A 16,321-nucleotide genomic window follows, 5' to 3' on the forward strand; every position below is an offset into this window, starting at 1 on the left:
AGTCGACAGAAGAGTTATGTGGACAGACACCGGTCCAAACTTGAGTTCCAGATCGGCGACTTTGTGCTCCTGAAGGTCTCTCCTTGGAAAGGAGTGATCCAATTCAGGAAGAGGGGCAAGTTGGGGCCCCGATATATCGGACCATTTCGGGTAGTCGCGAGGGTAGGCAGGGTAGCCTATTGTTTGGATTTGCCAGCAGAGTTGGGGCAGATTCACGACACTTTCCATGTATCGCAATTGCGGAAGTGTATAGTCGGTGAGTCGGTAGTGGTTCCATTAGAGGATATTCAGGTGGATGCGAGCCTGAATTATGTTAAGAGACCAGTGGCAATCAGAGATCGGAAAATCAAAGTTCTAAGGAACAAGGAGGTACATTTGGTTTTGGTTCAGTGGCAGCATCGGAGGGGGTCCGAGATGACTTGGGAACCGGAGCGTGAGATGCGCAAGCAGCATCCGAAGTTATTTGCAGAGCGAGACTTCGAGGGCGAAGTCTAGTTCTAGTGTGGGAGAATTGTAACAGCCCGGAATTTCCAAGTATTTATTATTGGTGTATTTTTGGAGAATTGTGAGTGGACTCGGCGAGTTGGAGCTCAAACTCGCCGAGTAGGATGGCGATTTTGGACACGGGTTCGCGTCTGGACTCGGCGAGTCCAAGAGTGGACTCGGTGAGTCCACACTGTGTAATGAAACCCTAATTCCTAGGGTTTGAGACCTATTTAAAGGGCCTTATGGCCGTCATTTGTGCTCACCAATCCATAGAGAGAAACCCTAGAGTGCTTGAGCGTTTTGAGAGAGAAAGGAGGCTATTCTTGACCTTTGTGGTGTTGTTTAGCAAGAAGAAGCAGGTCCTAACCAAGAGGAAGCAAAGGAGGTTGCTATACTGCGGATTTGAAGCTTAGATCATCGCACTTGAGGTATTAATTCAACTCATCTTCTGTTTTATGAAGTATATTTGGATTTAGGGTTTCTTGTGGCCTTTGTTGGGTTGATTTGATGCCCAAATAGTCCCTTTCTAGTGATGAGGCTTTGGATCTGGATCCATAGAGGTCCAGAGAGTCTCACTCATCAAGCTTTATGAAGAGCAATGGAGGTTATGACCTTGAGTTGTGGTATTTGGGGCTAAATCATCATATATGGTCATATAGATGTTGTATGTACATCAAGATAGCGACTTTACGTGATAAATAAGCTTGGAAGGACTGGATCTATGAGTTAGTGGAACAGATCTGACCTCAGGAGTGAGTTTGAGTCGTTGCATGGCATGGACTCGCCGAGTCCGAAGAACAGACTCGGCGAGTAGCATGAAGATTGCCCAGCACCACTCAGCGAGTGGTCTTGCCGAGTTGAGGGATTGACTCAGTGAGTCAGGGAGAGTCAGAATGGGTTGACAGGTGGACTGAGTCAAGCTGGGACTCGCCGAGTTGTTCTTGAGACTCGGCGAGTTGAGTCGTGGAGGCCCCACAACTCATGCCAGGTGGAACTCGTCGAGTTAGGAGAATACTCATCGTGTCAAGTGAGGATCCCAGGGAAATCAGTGTATACGTATAGACTCACCGAGTCACTATAGTGCACTCGCCGAGTCCGGTCAAAGTTGACCGTTGACCATTGACCAGTGTTGACCTATGTTGACTTGTTAAGGGATAGTCAACCTTAGTTGGGAAAGTGTTAATTAGATATGTATTGTGTTATAGGAGGACTATAGCTCGGGAGATCGAGCACTAGTGATTTCAGGGATTTACGAATTACCGAGATACGCGAGGTGAGTCTTCTCACTATACATACCTTGAGTATGTAACTAGAGTTATGTGATACAGTGCTTGTATGTTATATTTGTGTTATGTGTTGCGTTGCATTATTCTTTGTGATTTATGATGTGCATGTTTACAGAGTTAGAACCTGAGGGTTCACAGAGTTTGGGTGCACGGACCCACAGAGATATAGCCTCGAGTGGCTAATATGTGTTATATGTGGTATTTTGGGGAACTCACTAAGCTTTGTGCTTACAGTGTTTGGTGTTATTTATTTCAAGTACTAGTGACGACCGTAGGAAGGCAACGGCTTAATCAGTACACACGCATGGGATTTATGATTTTGAGATATTGGGATTTTTGTATTACTTGGATTGAATGTTTAAATATGGTTGTTTTATGAATATTAAGTGAATTATGTTTTATAAAAATTGAAAATTTTGTTTTGAAATTTACGGTGTTATATATATATATATATATATATATATATATATATATATATATATATATATATATATATATATATATATATATATATACTAGCAGTGCACCCGCGCAAAGCGGCGGGGCGTGTAAATTCTTTTAGTGATATGTTTCCTCTACAAAAATGTTATGTTACAAAAGAAAGTACACGTCGAAGACAAAATAATCAAACTATGGTGTTATTTGGGAAATGAAGTCATTTTTTGTTCCTGGACGGTGGACTTTATAGTAGAGGAGGGAGCAAAGAGGTATATGCGATTGGAGGGATATTTGAATCAACATGCTAAATTTAAGGATATCTAAAAGGGTTCAAAATTTGAATGAATCCGAGATTTGAGGAAACCATATCAAATTGTTGAGAAATATAAGGAGATTTGATGATAAATATTTGAATTCAAAATATGGTTAAAATTTAATATTAATTTATTAATGATTACTTGTACTATCAGCTTCATCATTTGGACGTCTTAAAAAAATATTATTATTATAATCAATCTATTTTTAGAAATAGTTAGATTTCTTTTATAAGATAGTAAATATATATATATATATATATATATATATATATATATATATATATATATATATATATATATATATATATATATATATATAATAAAAAGAGAGAAACGGTGGAAGTATTTAACGTCTTTATTCTTGTAGTATAACTCGAATTTTTTTAAATATATTTTTTGACCACGAATCCCTATAGGTTCGATACAATTTGCTCTAACAACCAAGATTGGTTAGTTTATTTTTGACGGAAACAACAAGTATTGATGTTAGGTTACAATTGATGGAGCGATTTAATTTTCGGATGCCTAAGATTAAAGAATAATAGCTTATTCAAGTACTAGTAACTAGAAACCTAACCTAATGCTAAAAACTATACCTACCAAATAATAAGAAAACTTGGTTACAATCGATTGAGGGATATAATTTGACAATTTGTGGATGCCTAAGATTAAAGAATAATAGCTTATTTAAATACTAGCAACTAGAATCCTAAACTAATGCTAAAAACTATACCTACCAAATAATAAGAAAACTTGCCTAATACCAAGGTGAAAAGAAAATAAGGATATTTTTCCTAACCACCAAGGGGAATTCAGGTCATATAAGCAACACTGTAGTTGAACACTAAGGATGCTTAGAAAGAAAAGGTGTTGAAGAAGTTCACATAATCAGTAACCGACTCGTTGGAAACTCAAGAATCACGATAAAATTATGGTTGAAAATAAATAAGTAGTTTATTGGAACCTAGTCATGCACAAATCAGTTTTTTTTTTTTTTTTTTTTTTTTTTTTTTTTTTTTTTTTTTTTTTTTTTTTTTTTTTTTTTTTTTCTGAACCGGACCGGTTCGGTTCCAAACCGGTCCAGCCCCCAAAAAATCCGAATATTTGTAAACCGGTCCGGTTCTAAAGACACTGGTTCAGACAAAACCGGTTCAAAAACAAGTTCGACGCAAAAAAGTTTTTTTTTTTTTTTTTTGGACTAATAAGGGTAAAATAGGAATGAGTTTTTTTTGTTTAGACCGGGCAGAATTCAAAAACCGGTTCACAAGCGGTTCACCAACAGTTATATCAAAAACTGGTTTAAAACCGGTTAAAACAAATCCGGTTCCAAACCGGTCTCAAAAGTTGAAACATCGAATTGGTTTAATCCGGCGGCTCGGTTCATCAACGGTTCGGTTCACATGTGAACTGGTTTTCGGTTCAGCTACCGGTTCGGTTCCTGAACCGGTTTTTTTGCCCATGCCTAGTGGAACCCACTTTCATAACAAAGTGGACTTCTCGTCATATTTTCATTAGCAAAGTTCCTTTAAATGAACCCAAAACATGGAGATATCAGTTAATCCGAATTTAAAATTATCAAATATATGTGAAGTCAAATGTTTAGGTCTTATATATATACGACATAAAATTGTGCTCAACCAATATGAGAATTTAAGAAAAAAAAATGACATCTTAGAAAACTAGCAATTAACTATATGTAAAAGACAGTCTATGTTTTTCATAAGGTTTTTTTTTTTCCAATTTGTGCCAACAAATAAAAAATATTAAACTTATTTACGAAACGTATAACTATTATTATTATAAATGATAAAATAAATAAATAATAAAATGCTCATAAATGAAAATGCGGCAGAAAGTGAAAATGTAAGATGGGCTGAGATCTTTGGCCCATATAATTTGTTTCCATACAAACTTTATGAAAAGCCCATCCCAAATTTCTGATTGTATTTGGATATTAGTAGGTCTTGTATATAGGACTATTAAATGTGTACAAAAACGGTCTGTATGAAATTGGTCGATATATTTTTTGGTATATTTCCATTGGACCCGGTTTTGAAACCGGTTTGTTGTACCCGATGTAAGAAATTATTTTCAATTTTTCTGTGCCAAATGGTCATATATAGCTATTTCTACTCATTTTTCTTGCCAAAATTGTTCCCCTCGTTTGTTGGTATAAATAGGTATGGGCGTGTTACTTTCATTTCATCATGCTACCAAAAAAACTCTTTATGATCTTTCAAAAATAATATCACTCACTATTCTCTAGCTTTCTTTATTTTTTTAGCAAGAAATGACATTTAAATATGAGGAATTACACTCTTCATCTAACCGCAGTTAAATGATTTAGTAGTTGTCAAAGTTTGTGCGACAAACCAAAACCCGAAAATCTGACAATGTTACAACTTGTGTGGAATGTCGAGTGGTCCATACAAGCTCGATACAATAATTGTAGTCTCTTTTTAACGACGATGAAAATACCACGTTTACATCAAGTACAATTGTATTCCAAGACGATGGAATTTGGTCTAGATCGGGAGTTTATTATCCGACAAATTGTTAAGTCCTTAACGACAAATTATTTAGTCCTTAACCAAATCTTTTTAATTTGCTTAAAATAAACTGTAACATCTCAAAAATCAAGGGTAAATTTTTCATTTTTATTATAATCAAAATATCATTGTAACTTTATCCAATCATTTAAAAGTATTTCAAATAAGACAATTATCAGAGTTCATTCTCAAAGATCACACATTGCGGAAAACACGGGTGTATGCGCTGCGATCAAGTCGGTTCCTTTCATATCAAAACGGAAGTACCTGAAACCATAAACCACAAACTGTAAGCACAAATCTTAGTGAATTCCCCAATTACCACATACCACACATACCAATCAGACCATAAATAACATTTATAACAATGAGCCATATTTAGCATACATATACCATAATTAGTAAAGGTGTTATGTGACATCTATAGTCTTGCCATTATGCCACGAGCCGCCTCGTGGTCTTCCTTGCCAGGCCGAGGGCCAAAACCCTAGGTCTTACAGATAAGTGTCGGGAGCCACCTCCCAGTATTCCATGCAAGCATCACAAAGACAGCTAGTATACACTACTAACATTACTAACCAATTAACTGCCAGAGTTTAGACTTTGGTCTTGCATACAGATTAACAAGGTTCACCCCTTGGTCTTCCTACAATACACAAACTAAATGGGTCGGCATTGGTGCCTTCGACCCATAGAACAGTGAGGAGACTCACCTCGAATGTTGAAGCACATTGGAAGAAATCCCTAGTTGCTGCCCTGACGACTTCTCCGAACTGCCATATCAAAACAACACCTAATTAGAAATTGGGTTCCAATCCATAACCACAACTTCATACCTGGGGTAAAAAGACCATTTTACCCCTAACCTCACCTTGACCAAAACCCATGATCCATACTACTATCTGAAAGGCCCAAAGGTCCACTAGGCAATGGCCTAATTTTCCAAAATGGGCCCAAACCCCATACATGGCCTTGCCTTAAGGTCCAACCATTCTTTCTAGACCAAACACCTTGTATCCCGATGGCCCATTAATAACTTAAGCCCAAAATACCATAAACTACTAGATCCATAAAAGCCCACTAATGGCCCAATTTTCCAAATTAGGCCCAACCCCATTTGGGCTTTATCCTAAGCCCATATTTCCTTAATTACAATTTAGATTACCTCAAATACCCCCTTGGGACACAAACTTGTTCAAAGACATAAATCAAAAATACAAGATCCATAATCCATATCGACCCAACTCGCCGAGTTGTCTAGTCAACTCGTCGAGTTCTACATCAACTCAGAAACGAGGAAAACCAAAACAACTCGCTGAGTTGACCAGCCAACTCACTAAATTCTCCCGAGACCCAACAGCTTAATGCATTAAGTTGCCTTCATTGAATCCAAGAGCCCTAAAGCTCAGGTCTCGACCAAAATGAGATCTATAAGGATGAATTTTCCAACTTTACCCCTAGGAACCACCGAAATGGGTTCAAACCCAAACCTTAGACTTAAAAGAGTGAGGGTTTAACCATTAAGCACTTAATCATCAAAGACAAAACCCCAAAAATGCATATCTGGCCTCATAAGGTTAAATGGCTACATAAAGCTTCCAACTTTACGCATAAGTATGACTAGGGGAAGCTCAAAAGCTCAAAAGGGCTAAATGAAAGACTTAATGAATGCATGAAGCCCTTAAATCCATAAAGTTGGCACCTTTATGCCAAAAGAGCTCATGTAGACCTTAGATCTGAAAGAATAATCATTTGGAACGTCCTAATCCCCAACATCCATCCAACCATGGCTAAAAGCATAAACTCTAACCCAAGAAGACATCTAAGCAAGTAATTAGCAATATGAGAGCTTGATACCCCAAAAACTTGGCAAATGAGATAGAGATTATGGATCCAAGACTTCTTCTTCAAGCTAAGTAACTCCCACTTCCTTAGCTCCTTCAACTAGCACCAAAAATGAACTCTCAAGGCTCTCCCTAAGCTCTCACACTCAATAATGGAAGATAAGGTTCAATTTTAGGGTTTATGGACAAAGGAGGCTGGTAAGGAGGCCGGATAAAGAACTTAAGGTCTTTAAATAGGGTGAAACACCCTACAAATTAGGGTTTCTCAATCAGCATCCAACTCGTCGAGTTCCCTTCAACAACTTACCGAGTTGGTTCACAAAAACCCACGACCCAAAAGCCTCCAACATAAAACCCTAAATTCGCATACACCCTAAATGATCTATGTTCTCATTGTGATATTCAAACAACAATTTGAATTCAAAAACCCTAAAGTGGATTGTTATTTTCGAAATTGGAGAAGAGTTATTAGAAAACATACCTTTTAGTTTATTATTATAAATAAACTTGAATTCCTTCTTTGTAGAACTTCAAAAATCCAGCACCAAAAATCTCGTGCATCTGATGGCTCACACCCAAACCCTAACAGTTGGAGGCTAATGAAGAGAGAGGAGATGGAGAGGATTTTTGGAATTCCTTAGAGAATTATGATGGCTAAAAATAAGAGGCATAGGGACCCTTTATATAGGTGACTAGAGGGGCTTGGATAAGGCAGATTTCCTTGGATAAGCTTTATCCCTTTTGCTTTCCCCCCAAGTTTCCATAGAGCCCAAGATAAGCTCTTGAAACCTTCCAGAACTCCCTTAAAATTCTTCTAACCCCTATGGAGGTTCTAGAATTGGTCAATGCTAAATATTTTGAACATGGTCACATTTAGTCATTCTACTTTTAATTTTTCTAATTAATTCAAATTAGTTTATAATTAACAATATAATTTTGAATTAATATATTTTTCTCAAAACATATTAAAAAAAATTATTTTGATTTCTAATTAATTTATTAATCATATAATAAATTAATAAATCAGTCTCTCTCTCTCTCTTTCTCTCTCTCTCTCTATCTCTCTATCTCTCTGTCTCTCTCTCTATCTCTCCAAATGGTATTCCAGTCTCTTACTATGTTTGAGGACAACCCAAAAGAACTTTGCTAATAATTTGAGTTTATGATAATTTAGTTAATGGCTTAGACACCTTATCCAACAAATTTTAATGCACTAGTTTTTTTTATTTATAATCTCTAATCTATCACATCTAAACAACACCTTATAAGTAGTGAACCTAGTTAAGTACAATATATTTTTAAAAACCAATGGTGTCTAACACAAGGGGAATGGTAGTGAATTAAATTAGAATATTTAATTATAGGTTACAATAAAAACATGAAAACATTAAAAAATAGATTTTTGGAATTAAATCTTAATCAAATAAACAGCTAAACATCAAATCTTGATAAACTGATTGAAGACGAATCTCTTCAGGTACTTTGGTTTAGACAAAATTACATCTCAAAATTATAAATAATTACTAATACAAAAGTAATTTATTCTTTATTCAATGATTCTTAATATGACTAGTTTCTTGGTCTTGACAACTAATCCTTTGATTTGTAAGACTTTCAGTAGCAGTGATCAAGTGCACTGATTATCCTAAAAAATCAGTATTCAGTTCGTATTATGAGCGACTTGAATTATTAACATCAAGGATTATGAAACTAATTACATATGAATGGTCATCACATACATACTTAGACATTCAAATCAAAAACTTATTGTTTAACCGAGGTTTTGATCAAACACTAGTCATACAAATTTATAACTCATAAGCTCATATGATTCTAGCACATCAAACTAGATTGTTCATCTAACCTAACAATGCTCAACAATAAACACATAAGAATGTAACTTTAACACATAAGGATCTTTAATCAAGTAAACATAATAACTTGAATAAGAATTTATAACTCAAAAAGCAATTAATCCACAAATTCAAGGATTCATCTAATCATAAATGCAAAGCAAAAGGTTTTAAGTTTAACACCCTAAATCATAAGGTAAATACATGTAGAATCACATTGGAATGCTAATCGTGGTCGAAACAACAATCTAAATGATTTCCGACATGAATTCGCTCTCTATTCCTTCATATCTTTGCTCCTGTCAACTTAACGGCCTTCTGACCGCCTTTTAGACCCTCAAAACGGCAGCATATGTGTTACTTGTCGACCAAGGATGGTTAGAAGTCGTAAACTCTCCTTAGGTTAATGATAATAGGCTATAAAAATGATTTTTTTTACCGACTATGTGTAACACCCGACTCCCAAGTATAAATTTTAAAGTTTAATATTCATTTTTGAACTTACTCGACGAGTTGGTTTCCCCAACTCATCGTGTAGAGACATGATATGCTCGTGTGGTTTATGGTACCTACTCGACGAGTTGGAGGACCGCAACTCAATGAGTAGAGATTGTACATGAAAACCCTAGTTTTTAGGGTTTGCACCCTATTAAAATCCTATTTAATGTAACGATCATAAATTCAAGCCAAATTTAAACTTTTCAAAAACATCCCAATTTCTTTAAGTTTTACAAAAAGGTTCTCAATACATTTATTATCAGAGTATTCCCATAACCATAACATAAAACATAAACATGAGGAGCGGTACGATCACGCCTTTGCCTTGCCACGGTCTCCTGAAGAACCTGAAAAACATTAAACCACAATTGTAAACCCGAAAGCTTACTGAGATACCCCCAAAATACCAACCACATATACCATACACACATAACATGCTATATCATAACAAATCACAGAATAGCCATGCATTTCGGGTCTACTGTGTGATTGGTCCGCCGTATCGGGCCTTCAGTCCACCTGATCCACCCTCCGAGTCTAGTCATGTCCCTTGAGTTTGCAGTGTGGTTGGTCCGCCCGCACCGGGCCTTCAACCCACCTGGTCCACTCTCCGAGTCTACAGTATGACTGGTACGCCCGCATCGGGCTTTCAATTGGCCTGGTCCACTCTCCGAGCCTCGGCATGTCTGGTCCTCCCTCGTGGGGCCTACAGCCTATCCGGACCGCTCGTTAGGCCTTCAGAATAAGGTCCGCCCTGGGTATGTTGACCTACAACACAAAGCAGGACCCGCCTCAACCTAACCCCCGTCAAACAACCATGTGCACATAAACATACAATCATATAACAATTCACATCCAATCAAACCGATCTAGCATATCACATATCATAACATACTCCGAACAGGATACCGACCTAACAGGTCACTAGCATATACCATCCTAATACCCAGATGCAAACATAGCAAGGCAACAACATAACAACGATACTCGGATTACAATCCGAAAAAGGGCCGGCCTTGGTGCCTTAGACCCTGTTGATATAGTGAGGATAACTCACCTCGCAATTGTCGAAACTCTGATCTTGAAAAGCAGACTCACGAATCACCGACTCACCAAAAATCCCGAACTAGCCAACATAGCAAAAATAATCATTAGGTCAAACATAATACCCTTCCAAGGGTAAATTAACCAATTTACCCTTAACACAAACCGGCCCACAACTAAGGCCCACAATCAAAATATGAAAGGCCCAACACTAGATAAGCTCTCAAGCCCAATATTGGCCCAATTTACTAAATTGGGCCCTCCTCACCAAATGGGCCTAGATCCAAGGTCCACAATAAATAGTGAGTCCACAATACTCCTTCCATAATGTCCAGTCACAGCCCAAAATCTAACAGCCCAATAAACAGCCCAATCTCTAAGGCCCAAATTGAAAACCCAACAGAGGGAGTATGCTGGGCGTACCCTCTCTGGTACGCTGGGCGTACAACGTTGATTCGCAAATGGGGATCAGGGCACTGACTCGCTACGTTGGGCGTACTCCTAGGTTACGCGAGGCGTAACCTCGCTGCTCAACACCTCATAACATCTTAATGGCTTAAGCTCTTAAGCCCAAACTTCAGATCCTTAGGCCAAATATGCCTAGGATTCATAAAGTCTCTAACTTTATTACATGGGACGTCAATAAAGCTCTTAATCCAAGGTCTTAATCCATTAAGACCTACTCATCTCACACATGGAACAACCACAACCCTTGGGACCTCCTTTTTCTCACTCAAGACCTCTCCTAAGGTCTGAAAGGATAGATAATCTTGACCAACTCAAAACATGCAACAAGATGAGGGCTTTTGGGACAAGAATTGTAACAACCCGCTATTTCAAGTCAGTAAAAATCGAGTCCTGTAACCTCTTTGAGAAATGAATTAGAATATCATCGAAAAATGAAGTATTCAAAAACTCTATTTGGAGTACACTATGTGGTAGTTATCGTCTTAAGGTTTCCAAACATATAAATAACACAAAAATCCGAGTTATAACGAAGAAGTTATGATCATTCTAAGTTTTACGACAAAAACCGGCAATACGAAGTTGCGTAAAAACGCAAAGTTTCAATAAAACACTTTCCGACCTTAGGTGTCTAAATGAAAGTCGTAGATATCGTTAAACTATAAACATGCATCAAAAGAACGCTCAAATCGGACATCGTATGAATAAGTTATGAATTTTTAAAGAAATTCCTTAATCACGTCATTTTAATAAATAAATAATAAAAATAATTCCGGAATTTGCCAACGGAATCTAAATGAAAGTTGTAGATCGTAGTCTCACCTTCGCGGGGATATAAAGAACGTCAAAAACGGAGTTCGTATTAAAGAGATATGAATTTTCGAAGTTTGATAAATAATTTATATATATTTTTTATTAAAACTTCGGTATTATCCGAAGGGGAGTCAGCGTCCTCATCCGAGGTACGCGCTGCGTACTCCTGTACGCCCCGCGTACCCGAGGAACTTGGCCTCAAACCGTCCACGTCGCCCTATGCGAGGCATCCGACCCGCCCGTCCGACCCGCTGTCCCATCCGACCCGACTGCCTGAGCCGTCCCATCCGAGGCCGAGGCAGTCGAGGCTTCGGTCACGCATGACGTACGTGTACGCGCTGCGTACGAGCGTACGCCCCGCGTACGAGGCCTCTCAGGCCCCCCTATAAATAGCATGCGAGGGTTCCCGGGAAAATGGCCAATTCTCTCTCCTTTATCTTGCGTTTTACCTCGTTTTCCGTGCTCGCACTACCCCGAAGCCCTGGTCATTTTGTGCAAGTCCCGAAGGTCGATTTTTCTCCCGAGGAATCCCGAGATTTCCAAGGAAAATCCATTTCCCGAGACGAAACTCTGCCCGGTTTTCCATCTTGCTATCTTCAAATTTTCAAGTGAGTTCATACCCCTTTCAAACACACTTTAAATACATTTTAAATGCTTTTATACTCTTTTAGGGGGGGAATACAAGTAAACATGCGGTTATTATCGTGTATTTTATAAAGTTTCACTTCAGTTGTTTTATCGAATAAATCACTTGGAACTCATTACTATTATGGAAAACTCTTGTCATACTTTGCGTGCATTAGACATTATACAAAGTATATAATGATATCAAAGTAACTTTCATTGTTAAGTCGTTTTATACATTCTAAAAACTTATGATTTTGCTTTGTCAAACATTGTGAAAAAGGATAAACTTTGCATAGAAAACTATCACTTTAATACGGGCTTAGTTGAGAATCCATGAGACGCGTATATCTTCAAACGTTACTTTTCTTTATTAGAAAGTAATGTTGCAAGTCCTGTCTATAACCAGAGTCTCCCGTTCGGAGAACGTGTCAAATGTGTATAGATCTATACGGGAAGTCATGATCCCGCGCCCTGACTGTTAGCTACAGTCCGTCTTTTGGGGTGACAGTTGTCATAACGCTGCGACGCCTGAAGAACGTCGTTACAGGCATATTATGTTTAGTATGGTTAAAAAACTCATCTGATATACAATTATTATGGTATTGTGCTTTTATGAACGAGTAGCTATTAAAACTATTCTTCATCTAATAAATGCGATCTTCGTATAGTTTTATTATATAAAACTATGACACAACTTTTGAGAACGTCGGTTTCTTGCGATTTTCGGTCTTAGAGACTGCCATTTATGTTAGGAAAATAAGGGTTTCTCCTGCATACAAACCAAACAACTAATAGGAAAATAACGGATTTTCCTGGTGCAATTATTTACAACTTATAACACGAACATTTATATGCATTTCATACTTTTATAAGAAAATAAGGGTTTTTCTTGGAAAACACGACAACTCGTATCTCAACCATTAGGGAAAATATGGGATTTTCTGGATCTAATACATTCACTTTCAACACAACAAATCACAACTCTTTACATTTGAAATGCTGCGTTTTCTGGAAAATATACACCCATTTTGGAATGGCATCCAATTTTTCTAAACTACTTATGAACTCACCAACTTAATTGTTGACACTTTTTCTTTGAAATAACTTGTATTCTCAGGGAACCGCTAAGCAGGTTTGGGAATCAACTTTTGGGATTAACGCGCTGGCGTTAATTACTTCTTTTGGATGATGTTTATGTATTTATCTTTTGAACATGTAATGAATACAATTATGTAAACATCTTGGAAACTTTAATATATATGGTGGTGTGTACTTTCCTTTCTATGAACTGTTATGATATTGAATATGACGTCCTCCGCCCCCGAACGTTTCCGCCGTTCTGGTTTGGGGGTGTGACAGATTGGTATCAGAGCTTTGTTTATAGGGAATTAAGTATATCAAAACCATTCCTTTTTGATATACAACTATAAACTCAACTGGGCAAAAACACTCTGAGAAAAATTCATACTTTTGAAAGTAAACCTAATTAGTTTTAAGGTAAGCATGCACTCATTTTTATACTAATAACAGTTTCATAGTAAATAACTTTAGAAGTATTATAAATAAGTTGTGCAGCACAGGTACGCCTTGGGACATGTAATCGGAACTGGGAAGAATATAGCCTGATCAACTATATTTGTCCAAGAGCCGACTAACGTATGCCAAGGAGTGTCTGTAATGGACAACAAATTTAAAACTTACCAAAAGCATATCGCTAAAGAATATTGAGGGAGTATTCGAGTGCCGTCAACCATTAAACTTAAGGGTAAGTTTCATGTGCTCTAGCTTATAGTAAACTTTTAACTCTATTCTCGTACAGTCTAAATGGCGGGATTCCATCACCCCAATGACCCCTACTACCCCAACCAAGGTAATGGAGGGTGGATTGAAGAAGATCCTGAAGAAGACGAAGAGCCTATAGAGTTGGAGGGAGGGGATGACTCTGGTACGGATTCGGAGCCAGAAATTATAAATCCACCAATCCCACAATCTCCCGTCCACGTGAGGAATTTCCAAGGACCCACTCCAGTGTGGGGAAGTCACCTCCATCATTGGAGCCAACAACAAAGCTTACGCCCTCCTTACGGCATGTGCCGAGACTTCTATGATGTGAGAGGCGGGGGATCAGCCGACCGCGCACTTCCGGTCATGGTTGGCAAACTCGCCAACCAGTGCTATCAATCCGGAGTGCAAGCCAACCGAATCCGAGAGGTCAATGTGGAAGTACAAATCCACACGGCCGATATCAACCGCCTAGAGTTGTTGCAGAACGACATCCACATTCGCGCCGAAGCGTTTCAAGCACAAGCAAATGCGGCCTTCGCAGAATTTAGAGAACAACAAGCTGCGTTTGATAGACGCCTCATGGAGTCGAAGCAGTCCGACACGGAGTCGAGCTCCAAACGCAAGGCGCACCGCAAGTAGTACTTGCCCAACTCTCAAATTTTGTTATAAATTAGGACTTCGGATAAAAGTATTATTTTCTTTAAATTGTTCTGTAATCGGAGGCCTTTAGAAAGGCCAAGAAATTTTGTCTAGACCCCGCTGTAACACAACTATATGTTTAATATATATATAAGGGTATACCCCTTTTCTTGTTGTTGTTAATAATGCGCAAATCGTTCGATTCATTGGTACATCTATTCAAACTTTACTTTCAAGCTCAAAACATTGTGTCAGTTAAACCCAACTTCTTGGAACTATTAGAAGTTAACTCAATATCATTCAACTCTGAACTGCCAAAACTTATAAATTTTTCCATATTTTTTTCTTTTGGCAGCACGATGCCTCCTCGTCCAAACCTAAGGCCCAGGCCGGGCACGGTACCACCACCACCTCCACCACCAACTTATGATCCAGCCATGGTGCAGGCTGCTATCACAGCAGCAGTAACTGCAGCCCTCTTGCAAATAAACTCCCACGGAAATGGAGGGGCGGGAAGCAGCACGAATCATCCAAATCATGGCACTGGTCATGGCCAAGGAAGAGAATGTACTTACAAGGAGTTCTCTAACGCTAAGCCAAAAACTTTTAATGGAACTGGGGGAGTCATTGCACTAATGCAATGGTTCGAGAAGACCGAAACGGTCTTCGAGATCTGCTCATGCCTAGAAGCAAGCAAAGTCAAGTTCGCTGCTTGCACTTTCGTAGATCGAGCCCTCACTTGGTGGAAAAGCCATGTGAATTCAGTGACGCTCACTGTCGCCAACGCCATGAGTTGGGACGATCTAAAGGTTCTACTACTGGAAGAATACTGCCCAAGGGGCGAAGTGCAAAAGCTTGAGCAGGAGCTCTGGAATCTGAAAATGACTGGGTCTGACCTAGTCACCTACACAGCTAGGTTCAACGACCTCGCTGCACTGTGCCCTACCATGGTCAACCCAGAATCAAAGAAGGTTGAAAGGTACATTTGGGGGTTGTCACCCCAGATTCAAGGGCATGTCCTAGCTTCCGGCCCTGTTACCTACAACAACGCTAAACGCCTGGCTCAGCGACTCATCGACCACAGAGTGAAACCCAGTATCATTTCAACAACCACAAATCCACCTAGGGAGGCTCAGGGTCAGAGTAGGCCTTGGAACAAAAGGAGGGGACAAACTCTCCAGGAAAACCCCAAGAAACAACAAGTAATAGCGACCCACGCTATGACTGTACCTGTGAACCCTGCCCCCACAAGCTCATATAATGGGAAACTTCCTAAATGCAACCGATGCAGCTTCCACCACCACAGTCCTTGCCCTGATCTTTAATGCACTAAGTGTAATAAGAAGGGACATACAACCCGCTATTGCAAAGGGCCAACCCAACCATCCGTCCCCACTACTAATACCGGGGTAAGCCGCGCCTGCTTTGAGTGCGGAGACACGGGGCACTACCGCAGGGACTGCTCAAAGGCAAACAACCGGAATACCGGCGGAAGGGGACGAGTTTTTGCAATGGGACAAGATGAAGCCATTGCGGACCCTACTGTTGTTACGGGTACGTTTCTTCTCGATAACTCGTATGCATGCATTTTGTTTGATAGTGGAGCGGAAAGGAGTTTTGTGAGTCACGACTTTAAAGGCCTGCTAAAATCAATACCACAATCATTAAGTGAACCAT

This window comes from Lactuca saligna, chromosome 8 (assembly GCF_052625555.1).
Source record: "Lactuca saligna cultivar CGN05327 chromosome 8, ASM5262555v1, whole genome shotgun sequence".
NCBI lineage: Eukaryota > Viridiplantae > Streptophyta > Magnoliopsida > Asterales > Asteraceae > Lactuca > Lactuca saligna.